The sequence below is a fragment of the Zingiber officinale genome, chromosome 8B (genome assembly GCF_018446385.1).
Source record: "Zingiber officinale cultivar Zhangliang chromosome 8B, Zo_v1.1, whole genome shotgun sequence".
Taxonomy (NCBI): Eukaryota; Viridiplantae; Streptophyta; class Magnoliopsida; order Zingiberales; family Zingiberaceae; genus Zingiber; species Zingiber officinale.
The window spans coordinates 52,032,805-52,051,804 of NC_056001.1; positions in this window are offsets into that span (position 1 = coordinate 52,032,805).

Consider the following 19,000-nt stretch of genomic DNA (forward strand, 5'->3'; position numbering starts at 1 on the left):
GATCAAAGGGGAGAATTAGAGATTAAGTATAGGAGGAGGGTACATTTTTTTATTTTGTATTAAATGTTATTAATTACAAATTATGTACTTGCCATTTTACTGTTATTTATTTTTGGTTTACCCTAACATAACTTAGATTACTCACATCAAAAAGGGAGAGAATGTAAGTATCTCATGGTAGTTTTGATGTGATCAACTAAGTCAAATTAGGTCCTGTTGTGACTTGATCCTTATGTCTAAGTGTGTAGGAATTTACGAGCATAAGAAGTCGAGCAAGAGACGTAGTTAGCGAGAAGGATGGTACGAGAAGGAGTCGATTAGCTCGGTGCGTCCGAGGGACAAGGTGCTGTGGAAGAGTACGCTGGCGGACAAGAAGGAAGTGCGCAGCGTTTCTGAGGGACAAGACGCCGGAGCGGAAGATTACTTGAGAAGGCCAGAAGATGGGTTCGACTGAGCCTAATTTCGGATAACCAAAATCACCTAAGCGAGAGGAGCCAGAGCAGAAGCTTGGACAAAAAGTCAACTAGAAGTTGACTCTCTTTCGGGCGCTCGGAGCTATTCTTTGTGCTCGAAGCTACTTCAAGCGCCCGGACCACTTTGCTCCAGCCGAGGTGCCTCGACTCCTCGATGCTGTAGATTAGCATCTGCCAGGGTCCGAGCACTGGGAGTGGGATAAAATTTTATCCTACATCCGTTGCGTAGCCATTTACGAGAAGATGAGATTTGAACGTTAGTAAACAGTCAGTTTCAACTAGTGGACTATAAATAAAGCGCTAGTATTCTCCTTTTCAAATAACACACTTTGTACTTAGAATCTCTTTTTGTTTTTCATTTCCAAGCTTCATTTTCGTGTACGAGGCTTCTTCGACTTCGAGGTTTTGTTCAAGAAGGAGATCTTCATAGTGAGCTTATCTTCCTTGGAGTAGCAACCCTCTGATTGCTAACCAAGTAAAAATTTATTTGTCTCGTACTTATTTTAATTCTATTATTCTTTTCAATTAAGTGTGTAATTGTGTTAAGCTCGATTATTTGAAAATGGTATTTGTTATTTTTATTGTGCAGGGCAATTCACCCTCCCCCCTCTTGCCGGCCGCAAGGGACCTACATAAAGGACTAACAATAGAAGGATAATCAGAAAAGGACTAACAATAGAAGGATAATTAGAAACTATTGGTGATATGATTATTGTGGGAAAAAAATATAGCATAATCTTTTGTAAGTAGAAAAGTCCTAGGATTAAGTGGATATTAGGATGCAGTAAGAGTTTAACCCAAAGTTTTGACAGAGCTAGGGTGTTCTATATTCTTCACAATTATCATAAAAACGGAGATGGGTATTGGTGACAAACAGTGTGCAAGTTAAGTGTTGTCCATCAAACTGGGTACTGACTAATGGTTGAGAGGCAGTTTTTTACAGGGTTTTTGGTAAGATAGAAAGGAGTGTGGCTTCATCAATAGTGGAATTAGTAGCCCCACTATCTAGAAGGGCATGTAATATAAATTCATGTCCATGAATATTAACAAGACATTTGACTCTAATGTCTAAGTTTTTTTCCTGTGCTACAAATGCTAGAAGCTTTAATAAACACTAGGACTGTATATGAGGGTGAGTTTGGGAGTTGAATTGTCTTCCCTTTATCTATAGATTTTTCAAGTGAAGTTACTATATATAAGGAGATTATTGATCTCAGTTTCTAATATATTAAGACGGGTTTCTAATATAGATACCCTAGTTTCAAGTAGCAAGTTTCTAGTACTTCCTCTAGATGATGGAGTTGTGGGAATAGTAATGGTAAATATATGTTGGAGATAAAGGTTGCATGCCTGTTTTCTATGGATCTTGCAAGTACCTCATTTGTCTATAGATGGATACTAACTACAAATCAAAATAAGGAGCGGTATCAGTTCCTATTTTTAACATCTAGTCATATTGACAAGTAAGTTCCTCTGTAGGCTTAGCACTAAGTTGGGTAAACATTAAATTTGTTTATGAAAATTCTTCCCATAATTCATCCAGATAATCTAATGGAACATATTCTTTATTGTCAGACATGTTAGTTATAAGTTGATTTTCTAAAACCATAAGACGACAGTGTAAAGATGTAAGCAAGACTAATATAATATTATTCTGTTGTACTAATATTTAGTCTCCTTAGCCTAGTGCAATTCGCGTTCTACTTTTCTCGCACTATAGGGAACTTTTTTTATGTCAACGATTTAAATTAGCTTTCTTTTACCGTTCTAATTTGTTGGGGTTTTCCTGTCTTGCAATGTAATTTAGTGTAATTGATATTTTCTATACCACCGAATCCTTGGACTGACTAATATACTTTATCTAGGGGTTCTCGCTCAATTGAAAGTGACTGAGACTGTATTCAGTAGATTGTTGATTTATTAATATTGTTGTGCAAAGAGGGGGCAATACCTCTCAACCTTTCTGAACCGCGGAAGAAGAGGAAGAGAGAAAAGAGATCGCGCGGAACAACAAGACAAAGACGCACAAAAGAGAGCAAACACCAGGAAGGAGAAGAAGAAGAGAAAGAAAAGAGTTACCGTGGTTCGGCGACTTGCCTACTCCACAAAACGGCCGAAGCTTTATTAGAATTCTCTTCTACACAAGAGAATCACATCTAATGATTCTTGTGTTTTCTGATCTACAATGGGTTTACAATGATCCCTATAAATACTGCTAAACCCTCCAGACCCGGTAAAAACATAACAGAATTTGTTATGAAAAACATAACAAAATTCTGTTATATAAAATCTTAACAGAATTTTATTACGAAAAATCTTAACAGATTTTTCTTCCATGACATCCCTTCATCCAAATATGAGCCACTCGTCAACAATCTCCACCTTGGCGAATATTCACCCCTTCGAAGAATACGAATATCTGGACAAAACTCCATCTGGATCTCTGGGTCTGGGCTTCCTTCCTCTAGCATCTAGAGATATGGATCAAGTTCAAGCAATGCTTAAACTTCTCTGTGGTCACCGGCTTTGTCAGCATATCTGCAGTGTGAACCTTCTCAAGTTGAATTTCCCCGGAAGCAATCAACTCTCTGATCTTGTGAAACCTCACATCAATGTGTTTGGTTCTCGCATGATACACCTGATTCTTCGCCAAATAGATAGCACTCGACTATCGCATAACAACTTGACTCCACCTTCTGAACACCCAGTTCTCGACCAACCCTGAAGCCATAAAGCTTCCTTCGCTGCTTCACTACTGCCATGTACTCGGATTCAGTAGTAGACAATGCAACAATAGATTGTATCATAGATTTTCAACAAATAGGTCCTCCTGCCACGGTGAATACGTATCCTGTAGTTGACCTCCTGTTATCTAAATCTCCTGCATAGTCTGCATCTACGTACCCAGCAACTAAAGGATCTTCCGGTTGTCTACTGAACATGATGCCATAATTAGTTGTATTTCTCAAGTATCTGAAAATCCATTTCACCGCATCCCAATGTGGTCGACCAGGATTTGAGAGAAACTTACTCATACTAACAGCTAATCTGGTCTCGTGCAAACCATGGCATACATCGGACAACCAACTGCACCGGCATAAGGAACCTTTGACATCTCTTGGATCTCGTCATCCGTCTTTGGACATTTTATACTGGATAACTTGAAGTGATGCGCCAGGTGTGCTCACCGACTTTGCATTCTTCATGTTGAACCTATCCAACACCTTCTCCACATAGCTACGTTGAGACAACCATAATCTCCCTGCAACTCTATTCTGTGAATCTCCATCCCAAGAATCTTCTTGGCCTCTCCCAAATCTTTCATGTCAAATTCCTTGCTCAGTAGCCTCTTCAATTTGTCAACCTCTCTCATCTTCTTCGCAACAATGAGCATGTCATCTACGTATAGTAGTAAGAAAATCATGATTCATCTTCAAGGCCCTTCACATATATGCAGCAGTCATACTCACATCTCCTATATCCGTTTTGAATCATGTATGAATCAAAACGTTTGTACCATTGCCTAGGAGATTGTTTCAATCCATAGAGCGATTTCTTCAACTTACAAACCAACTGCTCTTGTCCGGATCGACTAAATCCTCAGGTTGTGACATAAAAATCTGCTCCTCCAAATTTCCATGAAGAAATGCCGTCTTCACATCCATTTGCTCCAAATACAAATCGTGATGTGCCACCAAAGCTAATACCGCTCTAATTGACGTATGTCTTACCACTGGAGAGAAAATTTCTTCATAGTCAATCCCCTTTCTTTGTGAATACCCCTTTGCAACCGAGCCTTAAACTTCACTTCTTCTCCCTCTGACATTGCTTCTTTCTTCTTGAATATCCACTTGCACCCTATAGCTTTCTCTCCTTCAGGAAGTTCCACTAGATCCCACGTTTGGTTTTTATGCAACGACTCCATCTCCTCTGCCATAGCACCCGTCCACCTGTCCTTCTCAGAGCTATGTATTGCCTCCTGAAAAGATGTAGGGTCTCCGCTACTAGTGGTAAGTGCATAAGATACCAAGTCTTCGAATCCGTATCTAGTGGGTGGTTTTACGACTTGTCTTGTTCTACCACTAGCTATAGTGTGATGCTTCGTGTGCTCTTAACTAAAATCATCGAAGTCATAAGACTCTAGCTCCACTTGCATAACATTTTTCTCCTTGTTGCTTTGTGGTGTTTCCTTTCCTTCTTCTTGAGTACGTTGTAGTATTGTCTTCTCGTCAAAGACCACATCTTTGTTAATCACTACCTTGTTTGCCTTAAGATCTCAAAGTTTGAAGCTTTTAATTCCTTTATGATACCCTAGAAAAATGACCACTTTGACTTCGCATCTAGCTTTAATCTTTCCGCACTAGATATGTGCATATAGGCTGAACATCTAAAAACTTGAAGATGAGAGTAATTTACTGGATTATCTGTCCATACTTCTTCTGATACTTTGCCTTCTAGTGCTGCCCTTGGTGATCTATTAATGAGATAACATGCCATGTTAATTGCTTCCGCCAGAAATTCTTTGCAAGCCCTGCATTCAGCCTGAGACATCTTGCCTTCTCAATGATTGTCCTGCTCAACCTTTCCGCTACCCCATTCTGCTGAGGTGTCCTGCGAACCGAGAAGTGCCTCATTATCCCATGTTGCTCATAATTCCTGAAACTTTGAATCTGTGTACTCAGTCCCATTATCTGACCTAAGGCATTTGATCTTCCTTCCGGTCTGATTCTCTACTTCAGTTTTCCACAATTTAAACTTTACAAAAGTTCCAGATTTGAGGCGCATAAAGTATACCTAAACCTTTCATAAGAAATCATCAGTAAAACTTACAAAATACAAGTGCTCTCCACGTGATGTTACACTGGCCGGTCCTCAGAGATCCATATGTACGTAGTCCAGAATCCCCTCCGTCTTGTTTGTTGCCGTCTTGAATTGCACTTTATTCTGTTTCCCAAGAACACAAAATTTGCATAATTTAAGCTTGCATGTCTTAACACCCTTCAATAAATTTCTCTTATGAAGTTCTAGCATCCCACATTCACCCATATGTCCTAGCCGCATATGCCACAAGATTGTACTGTCTGACTCCACTGTAGTCCCTATCAACTTGTAGATGTTTTCTGCTACCTTTGTCCTTTCATTACCGTCAGAGCTCCCTTGCTGACTTTCATCACCCCGCTCACTGATTTGTAATTACAACCAATACCATCCAGTGTGCCTAGTGAGATCAAGTTCTTCCTTAGCTCTGGTATATATCTGACATCACATAAAGTTCTGATCACACCATCAAACATCTTGATTTTGACATTCCCTATGCCGATAACCTTGCATGATGCATCGTTTCCCATCAACACTGAACCAGAATCCACTACCCTATAGGTGTCAAACCAATCCTTGTTTGGAGTCATGTGATATGAACATGCAGAGTCTAAAATCCATGCATCCGTCAGCTGCTCCGAACTTGACATAACTGATAGCATATCTCCATCACCGCTTTCTGAATTTTCTTCTTCAACTATGTTTGCAGACTTTGCCGAACTACTTTTGTTCTCTGCAACATATTTCTTTATCTCTGGACAATTTCTCTTGATATGACCTTTACCTCCACATTTGTAGCACGTGATCACCTTCTTCCTTCTCGACTTAGAACGAGTCTTGTTGTTGTTGTCATATCCATGTCGAGATTTGCTCCTACCACGCTCTTGGTTGCTATTTACCACAAGTCCTTCTCCTTGAGAAATTTCATCGCTTGTTTTCTTCCTTTGGTGAAAACCTAGCAATGCACTTGTGATCTCCTCCAATTTGAGAGTTTCCTTACCCCACATCAAAGTAGTAACCAAATTCTCGTACGTAGGAGATGAAGGTAGAGAATTCAACAACATCAGCGCCTTGTCTTCATCTTCGATCTTCACATCCGCTTCGGATCACTTACAATCTGGTTGAATACGTTGATGTGCTGGCTCAGATCGGTTCCTTCTGTCATCTTCAGCCCGAATAACTTCTGCTTGAGATACAGCTTGTTTGTCAATGATTTTGACATGTACCGGCTTTCCAGCTTTTGCCAAACTGTCACCGGTGACTCCTCGTCCATGACATGGTACATCACGTCATCCGTAAGACAAAGCTTGATTGTTGCTACTGCCTTCGCCTGAAGTTCTTCCCAATCTGATTTCTCCATGCTTTCCGATTTTCTTTCTCCTAGCGCCTTCGCCATGCCTTGTTGCACCAACAAGTCCTTGACCCTTCTCTGCCATAATCCAAAGTTTCCGGTTCCGTCAAACTTCACCATATCAAACTTCGCAGAAGTCGTCCCCGACATGTTGAAGAAATCTGCCAAAAACCTGGAGCTCTGATACCAATTGTTGTGCAAAGAGGGGGCAATACCTCTCAACCTTTCTGAACCACGGAAGAAGAGAAAGAGAGAAAAGAGATCGCGCGAAACAACAAGACAAAGACGCACAAAAGAGAGCAAACACCAGGAAGGAGAAGAAGAGAAAGAAAAGAGTTACCGTGGTTCGGCGACTTGCCTACTCCACAAAACGGCCGAATCTTTATTAGAATTCTCTTCTACACAAGAGAATCACATCTAATGATTCTTGTGTCTTCTGATCTACAATAGGTTTACAATGATCCCTATAAATACTGCTAAACCCTCCAGACCCGGTAAAAACGTAACAGAATTTGTTATGAAAAACATAACAAAATTCTGTTATATAAAATCTTAACAGAATTTTATTACGAAAAATCTTAACAGATTTTTCTTCCATGACATCCCTTCATCCAAATATGAGCCACTCGTCAACAAATAACCTTATCAATATGTCCGATTGTACAATGGTTATAATAACACGAAAGGATACTATCCAGGTTCTCAATATTTTCAGTTTCTATGTGAATAGGTTCTCATGGGCAGTTTGTGTTAGCTTGAGATGAAAAACATTTTACTGAGCAATGCAAAACTTTATCAGTAAAAAATCTAGATGTTTTTTAAAAAGGGAAGGAAGGAATATGAATTTGTTTTAAAATGAAGATTGTGTTTTTGCAGTGGTATAGTCAAATTGTTTTAGGACTTAACATGTAAAGAGCGATATTGATGTTTGATCTGAAGAAAACAGATGTCCTTGAGTATTCCTGTCATTATTTTTGGGAGTTTGTTTGTGAAATAAAATGCCCACTAATTAAGAGTTAGTTGAAAAGGTTCGTGTCACAGGAGAGAGAATGACCTTATATAAGAATCAAGTTATTTGGTACCTATAAGAAAAATCTGGCCAACAAAATATCAATCATGATAAAATACACCAACCTATTTGGTACCCTAATTTTCATCTCACTATGAATATTGCTTTGGAATTGTATTATGTTTATGTGGGGCAAGTCCCACAAGTAGATTCGACCATAATTCAGAATTAAACCATTCAATGGTTTTGATAGATTAACTTTTAATGTTAACTGTCTTCGACTTATGATTCATCACAATTCAAGATTATTATTTATATTTTATTTTTTAAAAATATTTAAAATTTAAATTTAAATTTTTAGTAAAATTTTGAATAGATAAAAACATACCAATTAAACAAGACATAAGGAATGTATTGAATTAAAGTTGGATTGAGTTTAAATTAAATACATTAAATAGTTTCAAAAGTAAGGATCACATGAATTTAAATTAGGATCATTTTGAATTTGAATGAATTAAGATAAGAGCATCCACACAGAGCTCCCACTATGACATGGCTCCACCGAAGGAGCTCCCTCCCATAGTAGGAGGGAGCTCCTTCGTTAATTATAAGGAAGTGACTCTGTGTTCATGGAGCCACTTCTTCGTTGCTTTTTTTAAAATTTTATTAAATGTTTTTATTTTTATTTAAAAATAAAAATATTAAAAAAAACTAGGAAATGTTAATTTTTAGGCATTGTTCAACGATTAATTTTTATTTTTTTTATTAAAACAAATTATCTATAAATATATTCTCTCAAACTTTCATTCTTCCTATCATTTTCTCAATTCTCTACTTCTTTCAATCTCGAAAATATCTCAATTTATTTCAAATGGTTGAAAATCCAGATCAATCTATGCTCTGTGAATTTTGGAGAAATGGATTGATAGAAGATACGGAAGATATAGATGAACAATGAATGCTCCAGCTATATGAGTAGCAATAAACTGTACATCAAAGAGCTCAAAGTTCTTCTCGTATAACAAAGAGGAGAAGATATTTGAATCAGGATTGTGAAGTCGGACATGCTTTTCTTTTCAATGATTACTTTTTTGATAAGTCAATATATCATGATGATATATTCCGATGTCGATTCCGAATGCAAAGAGGGTTATTTCTTCATATAGTCGATGCTTTAAAAAATCATTTAGAATATTTTCAATGGAAAGTCGATGCGATAGGGAAAAAAGTTGATCACCACTTCAGAAATACACAGCGGTCATTTGTCAATTGGTGTATGGAGTCCCTACTAATCATTATGATGAGTACCTACAAATTGCTGAAACAACTGTCATCCCATACTTATTCAACTTCTGCCGATGTGTAATTGAAGTGTTCGGGGCCCAATATTTGAGAAGACCTAATGCTTGTGATATCCAACATTTACTTGAAATGCATGAATAGAGACACGACTTCCCTCGCATGTTGGGGTCATACATTGACAATGAAAAAATTGCCCCGTCGCTTGGAAAGACCAGTTTACTCGGAGAGATCATTGCGTCCCAACAATTGTGTTTGAAGAAGTCGCATATGCGGACTTATGGATATGACACGCCTTTTTTGGGATTGCAGGGTCGTGTAATAATATCAACGTGCTTAATAAATCGCCTTGATTCAACAACGTCTTACAAGGAAATGCACCCGAGGTTAATTTTATGGTTAAATACACAGTATACAAAAGAACACTATTTGATTGATGGGATCTATATATAATAAGCTACTTTAATTTTGTCAAGAGCTTTCCATGCCTCTAGGATCCCAAGAGAAAAATGTTTAAGGAATAATAAGAGGCTACGAGAAAGGATGTTGTGCGGATATTTGGGGTGCTCTAATCTCGATGGGCAATGATCAAAGGTCCAGAACGTTTTGTTATAAGGATAATTTGAAGGGCATAATGTATAAATGCATTATTTTGTTCAATATGATTATTGAAAATGAGTGAGGTACAATAGTCAATTGGTCGAATGATAAAGGATATCCTCCGATCCATCACAAATATTTCAAGGTTTTACCCAAGAATTTCAAGAATACCTCCGGAGAAATTGTGAACTACGTGATAATCAACTGTATCATCAACTTCGAGCCGATTTGGTTGGTATATCTAGGCATGCTACGGATATGATTAATGAAAAATAATTTATTAATTGCTATACATTTACCGTAATATTTATGCATTTTTTAATTATTAATGTTATTTCATATTGACAATTTATGAATTTAGATTTTATTAAAATCTAATTATATATAATGTAGTAAATGTGAGAAAAAAATATATATAATGGAAAGTATGAAACCCATGAGGAAGTTGTTAGAGAAATTTTTTGATAATAAAAAATTATATGAGATTTTTTACTTTTGACAGCGCGGATATGGTAACAAAGGACCATGGAAAAGTTCTAAATACCCTAAGAATCCAGTTTTAAAATATATTCATTCAAAATAAAATATAAGTTTTTTGAATAAATTTTTCATTCGACGCCTAGCTAGCTTACCTCAATCGATTGTGAAAGGTAAAGAGACAACGGAAATTAATGGACGCCTAATTTGGAGTAATCAAAATTGTCATAATTAAAAAAAATAGTAAAAGGAAAAGAGACAAGGGAAATAAATGGGATTATATCAATAGCTAAGTTACCTTATAAGATTTGCTCGTATCTTTTTCCCATTTAAGCAAAATTGCCATAATTAAAAAATTAGTAAAAGGAAAAGAGACAAGGGAAATAAATGGGATTATATCAATAGCTAAGTTACCTTATAAGATTTGATCGTATCTTTTTTCCATTTAAGCAAAATTGCCATAATTAAAAAACTAGTAAAAGGAAAAGAGACCAGGGAAATAAATTATATCAATAGCTAAGTTACCATATAAGATTTGCTCGTATCTTTTTTCCATTTAAGCTAAGAAATCATCTTTTTTCCATTTAAGCTAAGAAATCAATCATGATTTCATACCTTCATCGTCATCTCCTGCCTTGTCCCTCTCTCTTTATGTACATATATATCTCCACCAATCTGGAACGCCAAGGCCAAGGCCAAGGATGCCGGCGATGGGGTGTACCCAAAGTCGCCGGTCCTTGAGCTCGACCTTTTAGGCAAGCTCGGAGCGATCAAGGCCGAGCCCGCTTCGCCAAAACCCACGCCGAGAGTGTTCGCGTGCAACTACTGCCCGAGGACATTCTACAGCCCTCAGGCTCTCGGTGGCCATCAGAATGCTCACGAGCACGAGCTAAACCCTAAACCTCGCCAAGCGAGGCGCCGCAGCGGAATTTCTGCAGTACGCCGGAGGCTCGACGTACAAGTGCGCTCCGTGATCCACAAGCCGTACGGTGCTTCGGCCGCATCCGCCGTTGTAGGTGGGCTGTTGTACAGGCGCCACGACGGATATTTGCCGTTCTACGCTGCAGCGTTTCCGGCGGAGGATATTCAAACGCGAAGCCAGGTCAGTCCTCCAATTAATTGACTTGACACTTAGACTTTAGACTCGTCGTCGTTGGTTGGCTCGACAATTATGCATGTCTGCTTTTCTAATGGCTCGACAATTATGCATGTCTGCCAGGTTTTGCTGGCGCTTGTGAGCATTCTGATGCCCACGGAGAGCCTGAGGGCTGTAGTACGTCCTCGGGGAGTAGTTGCACTCGAACACTCTCGGCGCGGGTTCTGGCGATTGGCGAAGCGGGTTTGGCCTTGATCGCACCGAGCTTCCCTAAAAGGTTGAGCTCGAGGACCGGCGACTTCGGGTACACCCCATCGCCGGCGTCCTTGGCCCCGGTCATGCTCAAACCCAAGTTGAATTGGTCCTTTGTCTCTGTTATCTTTGTCCACCGTTCTGCAACTCTCTTTCCGTGCTCTGTTTCGTCCCTGTTGGCATTCATCTTCTCCTGAGCCTTGGCGTTCTAGATTGGTGGAGATACATATTTGTAACGACGATTTATATAAAGAGAGAGGGACAAGGACAATGAAAGTAAATTTCTTAAAGCTTCTTTGAGATCCGTGGCTTGAGTATTTTTGTGAAGATGACTTTCTATCGTTATAAGTTTATTTTCTACATGATCTATTATATGCGCATATACTTTGTCATGTTCTCAAGGTTGTAAAGTATCAGCAGTTCCATCCTATTAACAAGGAATTACATTACGGCGGTACTAGTATATTCCAGATAGTATCTATCTCTTTCTATTGAACTAAGGCTTGGGAGCAGGGCCGACTCACCTCTATTTGAGGTCCTAAACAGAACTTTTTTTTAAGCCTTTGACGTTGTTTAAAAAAAAAAAAAATACCTTACCATTTTTCATTTTGACTTGGATAGAAAACGGCGGTTTAAATTTTTTAACAAATTAAATATTAATTTTATAAAATATTTTTTTTATACAATTTAATTTTCTCACTTTTTAAATGTAAAATTATTAATTAGATTTTTATATTCAAGATAACCTAATTCAGATAAATATAAAATTTACGGTATTAAATAGAGTATTATTAGATATAATAATATCTAAGTAGATAATAAGTTTACAATTCAGTTAACTAAAAATAAGTGTATTCAAAATTATTTTAAAATGAAGAAGATAGAAGTATGTCTAATTATTTAAATATAAGGCGTAGAAAACAACTCTTAAAAAAGGAATAAAATTGAGAAAATAAGAACAATAAAATAGGATAACAATAAAAAAAATCATTCTCCCATGTTCAACTCATTATCATCGGCGAAGCACAAAAAATAAATAAATAAAAAATAATGTACAAAATGACAAAATTAAATACAATCCTTAGAAAATAAAGATCACATTTATCAAGAACTAAATGGAAACCATTTTAACAACTGAGGAAAAGAAAAAATAAATCATATTTTTTATTACTTAAACCAGAGCAATTATAAATGATAGAATAAAGACATAGGAAAATTGAATAATTTATGATTGTAAATATATCTAAATAAAAATTAAACTTAATCTATCATGAAAGCAAAATGGTAAAGGTATCTAACTCATTATTGCTAAAAAATAATAAAATCTTCCATTTTGATCCGACATAATATGGATGAATGCATGAACATTTGAATTTAATCAAGGAGCATAGTAGTACCGACTAAATCAGCGTGTTAGTGTTAGGTGGAGATGTGAAGTTTCTCTTCTCGAATCTCAATGAGCAAGAAAAGCAGAGAGAGAGAGAGAGTTGGAAAAGAAGAGGGGAAACTTCAAAAAAAAACTAACATTTTTATTTTGTATTGTATGAATAAGATAAAAAAAAATTAATTCATGTTCTTATTGATTAAAGAGAAAGCATCACCAACTAATGAGAAATGTAATGAGAGTAGGCTATGATTGAAAGATATTGAAGAGGAATAGATTAAGTTTTATAAAATAACATTCATAATTTAAAAAAAATTAATTTGTTGAAAAAAGAGTCTCTTTATGACTCTATCTATTGGAATCATAATGAGATCTTTGTGAAATCTGAAGCTTTTATAGATTGAGATCATGCAAATATTTATTTAATCATGCGATCCTATTTTTTTCCATTCTCTTAAAAGGTATACATAAAAATATATTTAATATATTAAAAAATAATGATCCTAATTTTTAGATAATGAAATTGCATAATCTTTTATTATGTGGACCTATTTTTTTCATTATCTTTAAAAAATATTTTTAATACATTAAAAATAATGGACCCCAATAAAAATTGGGTCCCTAGGCATTAATGGCCTATGCCTAAAGCCGACCGGGAGAGTGGAAAGCAAAATTAAGGAAAAGTTTTCACGGTAGAAAAATTTTCATCGTTTATTTCATTAAAATTTTCCGAAGGAGAAGTAACGCAATCCATCAGCGGATAATTTTGAAGCCAAAATCGATCACCTCAAAATCGGACTGAAAACAACGGATGAAAACAATGTGACTGGTATTGGACTACAACAACATACCTTGGAGAGTATTTGTGTCTTGCAAACAGTCTAGAGGTATGTTAACGGCAAGAAATATCCAACTACCAGCATTAACTGAGAGAGCCTAATGTGGGCTTCATTAAATGGAGAAGACCAAGAAATATAGATAAGAAACCATTGATGCTGCTGGTTCCACACCCTACCATTGGTCCAGGGATCCCTTGGGTAAGCAGTACTGCATACTAATACTCTCTTCTCTTTTCCTGCTTGCTCACCCTCCTATTTCTCTGCTCTCCTTTGCTACTTACTTGTATAGGTACAGCTTGATTGTCAGTACTTACTGCTCTATAATTATCTAAGAACATGTTGAAAGTTGAAACAGATATGTATACTAATATTCTCTTCTCCTCTCTACTGCTAACCCAGACTCCTCTCCCTCCTATTTCTGTGCCCTTCGTTCCTACTAAATTGTATAGGTATAGCTTGATATACTGTCAGTAATTACGACTCTATAATTATCTAAGAATATGTTGAAACTTGCAACAGATATTAACACATGACTAGATTCTTTTTTTTTCCCACCTTACTACAAAGGGATCTTGTATAAGGAGCATCTTAACTGTTACAATATAAATCATTTATTTGGTCCTCCTAAATGTACAGGTCTATTTTGATTCTAAAACTCATCTATGATGCTTTATAGAATTCTTAACTTAGCCGTTCACACATTACTTCATAGTTTTGACTTGTCTTCTTGTTGATTGTCAATCATTGTTTTCCTGAAAGGTGTGAGTTATCTGTACTTCTTTTAATTTCGGTCTTTTATATCTTGAAAAATAGAATTTGAGATCTTTTATACTTGAATTCTGTCTATGCATATTATGTTTGTGGGCACCCAGAAATTGATGTCAGCCATCCTGAGTTCTTTAGTAATGCAAAGCTCAATGGGTACATTCCTCTTAATAAAGAGGCAAGTTGTCAAACTTCTGCACATGATCTTCTTATTGAAGATTGAATATTCATGCATGTTATTATGGGTATGCTTAACTTGTGACCTAGGTCATAGCCGAGTTCTTTAGTAATTCTATCTATGCATATTATGTTTGCAGCCCCTAGGTTATAGCTGAGTTGATTATTACATGACAGATTTGTAAAATTGAGCAAGTGTCGAATCCATGCAAAGCCCGACGAATTACCCTCTCATGTGATGGCTAGCTTCAGTTTCCTGATTTACTCACTCCCAATGGTATGAGGTAGTTGTGGGAGGCCGCCAAGGTGATGGATTTCGCCTTTTACAAAATATAAGAAGAGATACAGCTATAATTTTAGCTTATCAAATCACTTTTAATTCTAAGGTCTAATATAGGAATAAATGCAACAATAATTACAAGGGATATATACCACAATAATGAAAATCTTAGAGAGATAATCAAAGGATATAAGCTATAACAAAAGGAAACAAAAATATATTAACATCCCCAATCAAATTGATGCAGGTAAGTCTATCAACATCAATTTGCTATTGAGAAACTTTTGTTGTTGCCTTTTCAAACCTTTCATAAAGATATCAGTTATTTTGCGATCAGTTGTAAGATGAGGAAGAGTGATAACACCTCGAATAAAGGCCTCCCTAATGTAATGACAGTCCACCTCTATGTGCTTTATGCGTTTATGATATACTAGATTTACAACTATTTGAATGACACTTGTATTATCACAATAAGTGGAGTTGGATTAGGTAGAGGAAATCAAAGTTCAAAAAACGGCCACGTAACTATACAATTTCAGAACAAACTGCAGACATGACTCTATACTTGGCCTCCGTGGAAAATTTAGAGACACAATCCTACTTCGTACACTTCCAATAAATCAACGCATCTCCAAAGAAAAATGCAACAACTTGTTGTAGACTTTCTAGTATCCGAGCAACCAACATAATCTGCATCACTATACGCAGTCAAATGAAGAACATATTTTGTAGAAAAAAACAAGCCATGAGTAGAGTACCCAATTAAGTATCAAATAATGCAACAAACTACAGTAAGATGAAGATGTCGAGGTGATTGCATAAATTTTTTAACTATATGGACAACATATGAGCCATTGGGCCTTGTAATTGTTAGAAAAAGAATCAGGAAAAGCTCGCCTTCATCTTTTCAGTATTTACATTCACCTCCACTGGCGTATCAACAACAGCAGCATCCTTTAAACTAGCTAACTCAATGAGATCTTAAATATATTTATGTTGATTCAAGAACAAACCATGATCTTGAGAGTGAAAAAATACATATGATGCCCAAGATCTTTCATTTTAAAATGTACTATGCAACATGCTTTTAAGCTTAGTGATCATCCGATTGTCATTACTAGTGATGATAATATCATTGTGTGAAAGAGAAGGTGAGAAGAATGTTGCAAAACTTCTCGATCCAAGCTCTAGGTGCCTGCTTCAACCCATATAAAGAGTGTCTTGAGAAGCTTGCAAACTTCATGAGAAGCTATCATTGGCATACCAGGTGGAAGTTTCATGTAAATATCTTCCTTAAGATCTCCCTTCAAGAAGGCATTTTACATCCATCTTATGTAAAAGCCAAGATTTAGAGGATGCAATAACAAGAATGGTTCTCACCATGGTCATCTTAGCAACTGGTTCAAAGGTTTCTTAATAGTTGATGTCATATTCTTGTTTATTTCCAAGAGCAACCAATTTATATCTATCTAAAGACTCATCAGACTTGAGTTTCACAGTATAGACCCACTTACTACCAGTGGACTTAATATTTGGAGGACAAGAAACAATGTCCTATGTATAGTTTTCCTCAAGTGCTTGAAGTTCTACTTCCATTGCTTGTTGCCAACACTCATGTTCCATAACCTATTTATAATAAGTGGGAATGGAAATAGAAGACAAAGTAATAGACATAGTCACAGGGGTTGAAAAACTATATCTTTCAAGAGGTCTGTGAGGTCTAGAGCTTCTTCAAAGAGGAGGTGGATCATTAGAAACAAGATCAAATGTCGCAAGAAGATGTGGTGGAACCTTGGTGAGATTTGTAGGAGGATCAACAGGAGTGCGTCAAGGATATGGATTAAAACTCTTTCCATTTCGCCCAATACAAGCAAAATATTTTGTTCTGCTCATGAGTTGGCACCGACATCGACGGAGGTGTGCCAGCTAGCGCGCCTTGAGGCCCCATGGATGCGTTGAGTTGGCCTGGGGACGCATCTGAAGGCATTGCGTGGGGAATAGTTTTAATCAACTCCTAATTATAATTAAAATAATTAAAATAGGCTTAATTAAACCTTAATAAAATTATCTCATGATATATATATATATATATATATATGATCCGATGATAAAGACGGGGGATCCTCGTTGGCGGAGGGTCAACGGCACGTGGAGGTCAAAGGTCAAGAGATTCAACCCAGAGACCGGCCGACCGGACGAAGCAGGCCCACCGACCGGGCCGGAAGTGCCGACCGGCCATGAATCCCCCGAACTGAATGACAGACAACCCGATTAGGGGTCGGGTTTCCGATGCTCAAGGTAAAAAAGTTTCAAGGGTCGAGCGGCATGTCCGTTCGGCCGGTGCACAAGGCAACATAGGCAGGAGCAGTCTCATCCGGGCATATGACCGATGCATAAGTGATATGTCTGCCGAGCGACCGATCCGCTCGGCCCTGGAACAGACAGGGAACGCAAGAGGACAACGGAGACAGAGGATAATGTCATCCTCGAGACACCTACCGCCGACAAGCAGCAGAGTTGGCGGCCGAGCCGTACACAGAATCATACGGCGGAAGCTTCCACCGTCACATCCGGGATTTGCTCGAACGATTGCGGAATGGCGCCAGAGGTACTTTTCTGACACAGGCTCATTAAGGTATGTTTGGGGAAGCGTGCACGCATCAGGGAGCGTGCCCGCATTTCCCCGGGGTCCTATATAAGGACCCCCAGACGTCGACGAAGGTATGCACACATCTCTACTGTAGCCTCATTACGCTACCTCTCTCGTTGCCTGACTTGAGCGTCGGAGGGTCGTCGCCGGGAAACCCCTCCCGGCTCGGCTTCTTTGCAGGTTCGTCGGAGAGTTACACCACTAGTCGGAAATAGTGGAGCGTGCCACGTCCCCAGTGTCCGTCGACTCAGCGCTCGGACAGGATCAAATTGGTGCCGTCTGTGAGACGCACCTGAATCCGAACCAAGGAGATGGAAGAAGCTGGACGTCAACTTCTGGTAACGCTCTCTCCCAAGCAGCTCGAAGCACTCGTCCAAGCGCGAGCCGCAAAAATCGTGAAGCAGCAACAGAAAGTTCAGGCTAAGTGGGCAGCGCAGCAGGCGACATCAGCCTCGGGGGGCCGAGCGCCGCCCGAAGACAGGCAGGAGCAGCTCTCAATATGGGGGAAAAACAAGGGGTCGGTCGGCACTCAGATGGGGGCGCCGCCCGCCCCGATACCTTTTAATCGGGCTCTGTTCCAAACGCCCTCGGAGGTAGCGCAAGCTAACCAAGACAAGGGATCTTCAACGGACGAAGCGCCCATCCGGGACGTTAGAAAAGGAAAGGCGCCCCGATCGGACGCGTCTCCCGAGCGGACAAACCGGCAGTTCTCAGATGTCATTCTTCGCGATCCACTACCGAGGCATTATGTGCCCCCTGCGATCGGGGAGTACAACGGGACAACCGACCCAGACGACCACCTGGGTAAATTCGACAGCACCGCCACTCTGCATCAGTACACAGATGGTGTAAAATGTCGAGTGTTCCTCACCACGCTGTCGCGATCGGCACATCGGTGGTTTCGAAGATTGTCGGACGGCTCCATCACAAGTTTCAAGGAATTTCAAACGGCGTTCCTCCATCATTTCGCAAGCAGTAGGCGCCACCAGAAGACAAGCGTCAGCTTATTTGCCATTAAGCAAGGCGCGAGGGAGCCGCTCCGAGCGTACATTCAGCGCTTCAACCAGGTGGCCATGGACATTCCAACGGTCACCTCGGAAATAATGGTGAACGCGTTCACGCAAGGGCTCGTGGACGGTGACTTCTTCCGCTCGCTCATCCGAAAGCCGCCTCGGGACTACGACCACATGCTGCATAAAGCCAATGAATACATCAATGTGGAGGAAGCCCAGGCGGCGAGAAGAAAAGAAGCCCAGAGCGACCAACCAGCTCCCGCCGAGCGGAAGAAGCCCATCAGTCACCAGCCACCCAGAGGACCGTGAGCCGATGCCGCCCGTCCTCACCTGCACACTCGGCCGCACGCCGTCCAGCAGGTCGCGGCTGATCGGCCCAAGCCCAAGGGGAAGGTATGGACCCCAATGTTTTGTTCACTCCATCAGTCGGCCACTCACAATACCCGAGACTGTCAGAGCCTACCCCCCATCGCTCATCCCACACCAAGGAGTTACTGCCGCCGATCGCCTTCACCAG